Source organism: Camellia sinensis, chromosome 8 (assembly GCF_055761805.1).
Source record: "Camellia sinensis isolate YWXY chromosome 8, ASM5576180v1, whole genome shotgun sequence".
Lineage (NCBI taxonomy): Eukaryota > Viridiplantae > Streptophyta > Magnoliopsida > Ericales > Theaceae > Camellia > Camellia sinensis.
The window spans coordinates 188,308,584-188,315,153 of NC_138968.1; the positions used below are offsets into that span (position 1 = coordinate 188,308,584).

The following is a 6,570-nucleotide window of genomic DNA, read 5'->3' on the forward strand; positions in this document are numbered from 1 at the left end:
ATCCATTAAGTTCTAGATAAAATTATTTGTCCCTTCAAGTCTTATTAATTTTTAATAGACCAATTTACCCTTCAAAGACCTCCTCTATCCTTACCAAACATCCATTGCTGTCTTCATTTTCTCATTCTTACTTTTACACCCACTCCCCAACAACAAGCCACACTAACACTGGAATTTCATCATCTCTTTTTCTTGTTATAACACCAATGATGCTTATAAGTCTCTCTCTCTCTCTCTTTGACTTTGGATGTAGATCTTGTTTGATCAATGGAGGGAGTCTAGGGTTAAATTACATACATGTTTGTGATTGGGTATGTCTTTTCAGTTCAAGAGGGTGATAGAGGTTGAACCACCGAGCCTTTTTCGCTACATAATCAGAGCAGCGATTACGATGATCGACGTCGTATTACCCCTCATTCTCCTCCCTATAGACCCAGTATCTACTTTCATTTGTACGGCTCCTCCTCTGCCTCGGTCCCTCCCCTCTCACCTCTGACACTCTCAATCGTTTCCCCTTCGTCCAATGCGTCGTTGGCTTCGACACTAGTCTCGACCACATTGATCTCGCCGCCTGCAGCCGTTGTGGTATAACTGTCACCAACGCTGGCAACGCTTTCTCTGCCGACGTCGCTGACTACTTCTTCCCTGAAATGAGTAATTCATTCTCATCGTTTGGTTATGCAAAATTGAGAAATTCCTCAATTTTTTATAATATTAAAATTAAGAATATTATCAGTTTAAAATTGAAAACAATGATAATATTCTCAGTTTTAACACTGAAAAAAATTGAAAAATTTCTCAATTTGACTAGATATTTTTGCAAATAGAAATCATTCTTAATTTTAAATTGAGAGCATTCTCAGTTTTGGAATTAAGAATGTCTCAATTCTTACCTACAAACCAAATCTATAGGCCAATCTCTTTAGTCGATTTAATATGCTCTGTTCTGAACCTTGAAACAGATTTCAACTCAAAAAGCCTCAAACACAAATCTATCAAACGCCGAAATCAATGTATGTATAATAGCGAATCAAACCGAGAAATCTTTCGAGATCCTTCAAAATTGTATCTTCATCCACTTCCCATAATTGATTGGATTTTGTTTTTAGCAAATAATGTCAATGTTGTTATATATATATATACTAGTGTATGCCCATGCCTGAAGGCACGGCGTAAATAATGTTAACATTATAATATAATTGTAATCCTAACACTATTTAAATTTATTATAAAATTTGGAAATTCTCACAAAACTCCTCACGAAAATTTGCTTTTGCTTATGTAATATATAACTAGATAGATAGATGTGCCTAGTCATGAAAACTCCCATCATGTGTTTGGACCAGAAGAAGCCCAACACACTCAGAATTTCGAAAGCCCAAAACAATACTAAAGAAGCAAAAGATAGAACTCAACTTGGCTATTTCCAGTACCATTGTTTCTTCTCTCTCTCTATAGCCTTGCTTCGTTGGATTGGACCTCTCTCTCTTTGTGTCTCTCTCTGTGATCGAAATCAAGACTAAAATCGTCGTCGATCTAGCTATCTCCAGCAACGACGCCCTTGTGAGTTTTAAAAATTTAGAAATGAAATTTTTTTACTTTCATGCTGAAAACATAAATCTACAAAGCTGCAATAAATAATAATTTTAGAGAAAATGATAAATGTAAATGATGGTTAATTTTTCTGATCTGGAATAAAAAAAAGTAACGTATGATTACCAGAATATAAACTCCTTTATCCTTGAGGACCCTATAGTTTGTCATCAACTGCTTCAATATATTAACAGATCAAGAAAGAAAAAGTAACAGGATGGAAAAAAATATACAATGTTGGAAATGATTTCATTGTACCTTCCAATCTCCTTAAGCAGTGTATGTTTTTGTAAGTTATTTGCTACAGTACGTGGGGTTGATATGCATTTCAATAGTCTTGATTCGTTAAAACATATTGATAGCATATAATAGGATACTCATCAATTTCCTAATACTTTAATAATAATGTAGCTCAAAGAGTTCTCAAAGTTTAATCAATGAGAGTTTAATCAATGGCAGAATATGACATACTTGCACCAAATAGCATTTTCAGTTGCAGCAAGCCACCAATTGTGAACTAATAATAGCTTAGAGTTTAATCAATGGTAGAAAATGACATACTTGCACCAAATAGCATTTTCAGCATCATTAAATATCGAGATTAAAGAAAACGGCACTACCATCAGAGATAATTTTCAACATCATAACAGTTAAGACAAAAACATAATTTTCAACATCATAACATTTAAGACAGAACCACTTAAAAAGTGTGATTCAAACCCAAGAACGAAAATGTTTATTTATCCCTAACGTGCACTACAATCAAAACATTAAAGATCAACATTTTCAAAGGTTTCCCGACTCAATAATAAACCAACAAAATTTCACAAACCTCACATCTCTCAAAGCATTGAATAAACAGTCAGAAACCCAGAAATCCCACATTCACAAATACAATCCTGAAAATTATACAATCCTGCTTCAATTCGATTCAACAAATACAACTTTCCAGAAATTTTTTTGAAGAATGCCCCATGAAATTCTAAACAAACCCCAAGAATTCTAAATAAACTACAGACTACCTGAATCACTGCCACACTGGAAAGACATATTCGGTTTGAGTAATTAATTGTTTCAAAAAATAAAAGTACTATTACCAAACACAGATTTTTCATTTCTGGAACAGATATTGCAAGGAGAGAACACAATGAAAAATCTAAAAACACCCAATAAAACAATAACAAAAAGGCAAAGTTGTAAACAATAACAACTTAAAAATTAGAACCCCAAAAAAACAGATGAACAGATGAAAGAAAAAAAGAACTAAAAAACAGATGAATTAAGAGTTTAAAACAACTTAAAAATTAAAACATAAACAAAACTTGAAAAACACCCAAAGTGTTTGCTCATTAAAACAATCATTAAAAACAAAAACATGCACACAAAATCAATTTTACTTAGAACATTAATCTAAACGAAAAGAATGTATATGGTTGAAACTCTTTGACGGGATTACCAGCCTCCGATCTTCTGTTTGAGAATTTGATCCGAAGGTACATTTATTCGAAAGAGAAAGGAAATAGAAATTAGGGAAAAAATCAAAACCTCAAATCCAAAAACAAAAATTGAGAGCAAATACTCACTGTCTCGTAGATAAGATCCGAACCGAAACTTCACTGATACAATGATGCTTTTTTAACAATGTCAAAATTTCCTGTTGAAAAAGAAAAAATGTCTCAGAATTTGATCCAAAGCTACATTCATTCAAAAGAGAAAGGAAATAGAAATTAGGGCAAAAAGCAAAACCACAAATCCAAAAACTGAGAGCGAGGACTCATTGTCTCGCGGATAAGAACCGAACTGAAACTTTGTTGATACAATGATCCTTTCTTGACAATATGGAAATTTCTTGTTGAAAAAAAAAATGTCGAAGACTGGAAACACAAAAAATATGTCGAACACATTGAGGCAAAAATCGAACCTTGCGATTGTGTAATGATGAGCAGCGGCGAAAACATAACCTATTTCCTCAAAATATGAAATACAACAGAGAGAGGGAGGAGGACTGAAATTACCTTGCAAAGGGAACAACCAAGGGTGGAAGAGAGGGAACCTTGCGAGTGGTGATGATGAGCAGCGGTGAATCGACTTCAACAAAGACAACAACGATGAACAATAGAGTCAAATTGAAGATGTATTTCGGAAAAAAAATACAACAGAGAGAGAGAAGAAGACATGAATCATACTCGCTTCTCCCTATCCCACCTACAACATCACTACTCAAATCAATTCTAATAGAACACCAAAAATAACAACTTAATTCCAAGTACATAAAGCAAAAACAAAACAAAAAGGTTATTAAAGTTGAAAATGCTTTATTTATTTTTTTAATTTTATCATCTGATCTGAAATCAAATAAAGAAAAAAATAACTAAAAACTTGAGCTTTATTGAAGAAAGATTTTCATTTTATGTATGGCAAAGGATCAAAGATTACAAAAATGAAAATCATCCATCATTTCAGTTACTTTTCCTCAAATTTGGGTCTTCTAAAATTTCTGCTTTAATTCTTATATTTTTGCCTAAAATTTCAACACACACTGAAAATTCATCAACAAAAGAACCAAAAACAAAACAATTAATGATAATAGACAAAACTCATGAAGCCGTAACCTGATAAATACCTGATATTGCCAAATCTTCTCGTACTTAGCTCCAACAGAGATTGTAGAAAGAAAGATAAATTAATTGAATTGAATTAGGTCTTCAAAAATTTCAGCTTCAATTCTTCTATTTTTGCCTAAAATTACAACACACACTGAAAATTCATCAACAAAAGAACCAAAAACAAAACAATTAATGATAATAGACAAAACCCATGAAATCGTACTTGGAAAACCAATCGCTGCCTCTTCATCTCCAAGGGTTTCAATAGCAATCTCGCCATCTCCGGATCCAAGAAAATAATCTCCGTCGTTCAAATTCGCCAGGCGATCTCTACGTGAATGATCGTCTCACTATCCACGGCGTCGACAGCATACAGGACCCTAACTCTATGTCCAAGTGCATGTTTCCTAATCAAACGCTTCTGATCAAATCTGGAGGAGTCGATCCATCTTTATCTCAATCTCAATCGCCTTTTGATTATGGGGTTAAGACTTTGAGAAAGAGAGGATTCAGTATGGTCGCGACCGTAACGGTTGTGAAACGCTCCGACCTGATCAATCTGGACGCCAAACCGTATTCACTCCATCAAATTCAAGTTTCTTCTCCGAATCTAATGGATTCCGGTTTGATTTCCTTCGCCACGTTGTGCCGGGACAATTGGAAACACTATCTCCTCACAAGACGGTGATTATTCGATCGGCGAACGGCGTCGAAACTGTCAACGGCATTGCGATTCACAGTTCGGAGGTTTACGCCAATCGGTGGATTGTTGTGCTTGCTGTTTCGCATACCATAGATGAAATATTCTTCAGCCAAGGGTTCAATTTCGAAAGGGAGAGAAAGATAAAAAGGGAATGGGGAGACGTGAGAACAGAAAGGGAGAGAGAGATAAAGAAAGAATAAGGAGGAGACGTGCGTAGGTGGGAGAGAAAACATAAAGTGTTTAGGCGAGAAAAAAATTGATCTCAACCGTTAGATATTGATTAGGAATCATCTCAACCATTCAAACTAAATGTATCTCTAATACATTTTGACATATTTTCAAAAACCGTCCTGCTTTATTATATAGATATATAACTGTTTGGATTGAAAGGCAAAAATGTCTTCTTATCTATAAATAAGACTTATTGGTTCAAAAACTTTTAGACAGGACCTAAGCTACTACTAAATATGTAGATAGGACTTTTAGGTAATTAATCCATAATTTTACTACCAAATAAAGTTAGATTCCCTAAAAGTAACTATTATTTTGGAATAGAGTGAGTAATTTTTTAAAATTATCCTTTAATAGTACATTTTTTTGGAGAAAATCAATTGCCATAATTATACTTTTTGTATTATTAGTGAATTTAAAAGAAAAGAAAAAATAGGAAATTAATATTATTTTAGTCATTGATTTTTGAAAAGGGGCTAATATTTTAGAACAATAAAAAATGGAATAAGTGATTAATATTTTGGAACGGAGGGATTAGTCCCTTTTGAAAAATCTAATTTTTTTTAGTACAATTATTATATTTTTTAAAAAATAATTGTATCGTGCACATTTAAAAATAATTAGGCTTGGTTTGGCATCTTAAAAAAAAAGACAAAAAGTCAAAAAATTATTAAAAAAGTTAAAAAGTTATCACTATTCACCAAAAAAAATTATAAAAAAAATTATTTTTACACAAAAAAGGTACAACTCACTCTGACGTGAGTTGCCTTTACCTGACTTTGGTGAGAACAAATTACACAGGCGGAGGCAAGCTTAAGGATGGTGTTGTTCGGTCGTTGAGCCAATCACGGGTCCCGTTTTGATAATTTGAATCGTTTAATATGTAGAAATCGTCGAGTACTATATGCTTGTAAAAAATCACATTAATCGAATATCATTAACTACATGATCAAATTAGTTTTATATAAAAAATGATGATATTATAGTTAACGGTTGACAAAAAAACTAATCCGATCAAATAGCTATCGATATCCGATTAACGTGATTTTTACAAGCATATATTACTCGACAAGTTCTACATATTGACGGTTCTGATTATTGAGACTCCTAACAAGTGTCTCTCATAAATCCTACGCATTTAGAAATTTATTCAAAAATATAATTGTATGTGGTTGAGATTAGGGATGAGCAACGGATATACCTATCCGCCAAAACCGATCGAACCGAACCAATCCGCCGCATTTTGGACGATGCGTGATGACGAGCGGACGGTTGCGGATTGATTTTCTCCAATCCGCCAATTTGCCGAACGGATGGCGGATTTGTGATTCCTTTGGCCGCAACCGAACCGCCGAACCGCCAAACCGCGAGCACTTTAGTAATTTATAAGACTTTGTGTTTTTAGTTTGTTTAAATATTCTATTTGTGTTTTCAATT

The 6,570-nt window shown here is 33.7% G+C and overlaps 1 long non-coding RNA gene across 1 annotated transcript; it reads right to left on the reverse strand.

The window, feature by feature from the left end:
• Positions 1 to 2,876: 2,876 nt before the first annotated feature.
• LOC114321697 (uncharacterized) lies at positions 2,877 to 6,004 on the reverse strand. The gene is made up of 4 exons (XR_003650392.2): positions 4,423 to 6,004; positions 4,217 to 4,332; positions 3,609 to 3,681; positions 2,877 to 3,467 (listed from the first exon to the last, which is right to left on the reverse strand). It is a non-coding gene; the product is annotated as an uncharacterized LOC114321697 (long non-coding RNA).
• Positions 6,005 to 6,570: the final 566 nt, after the last annotated feature.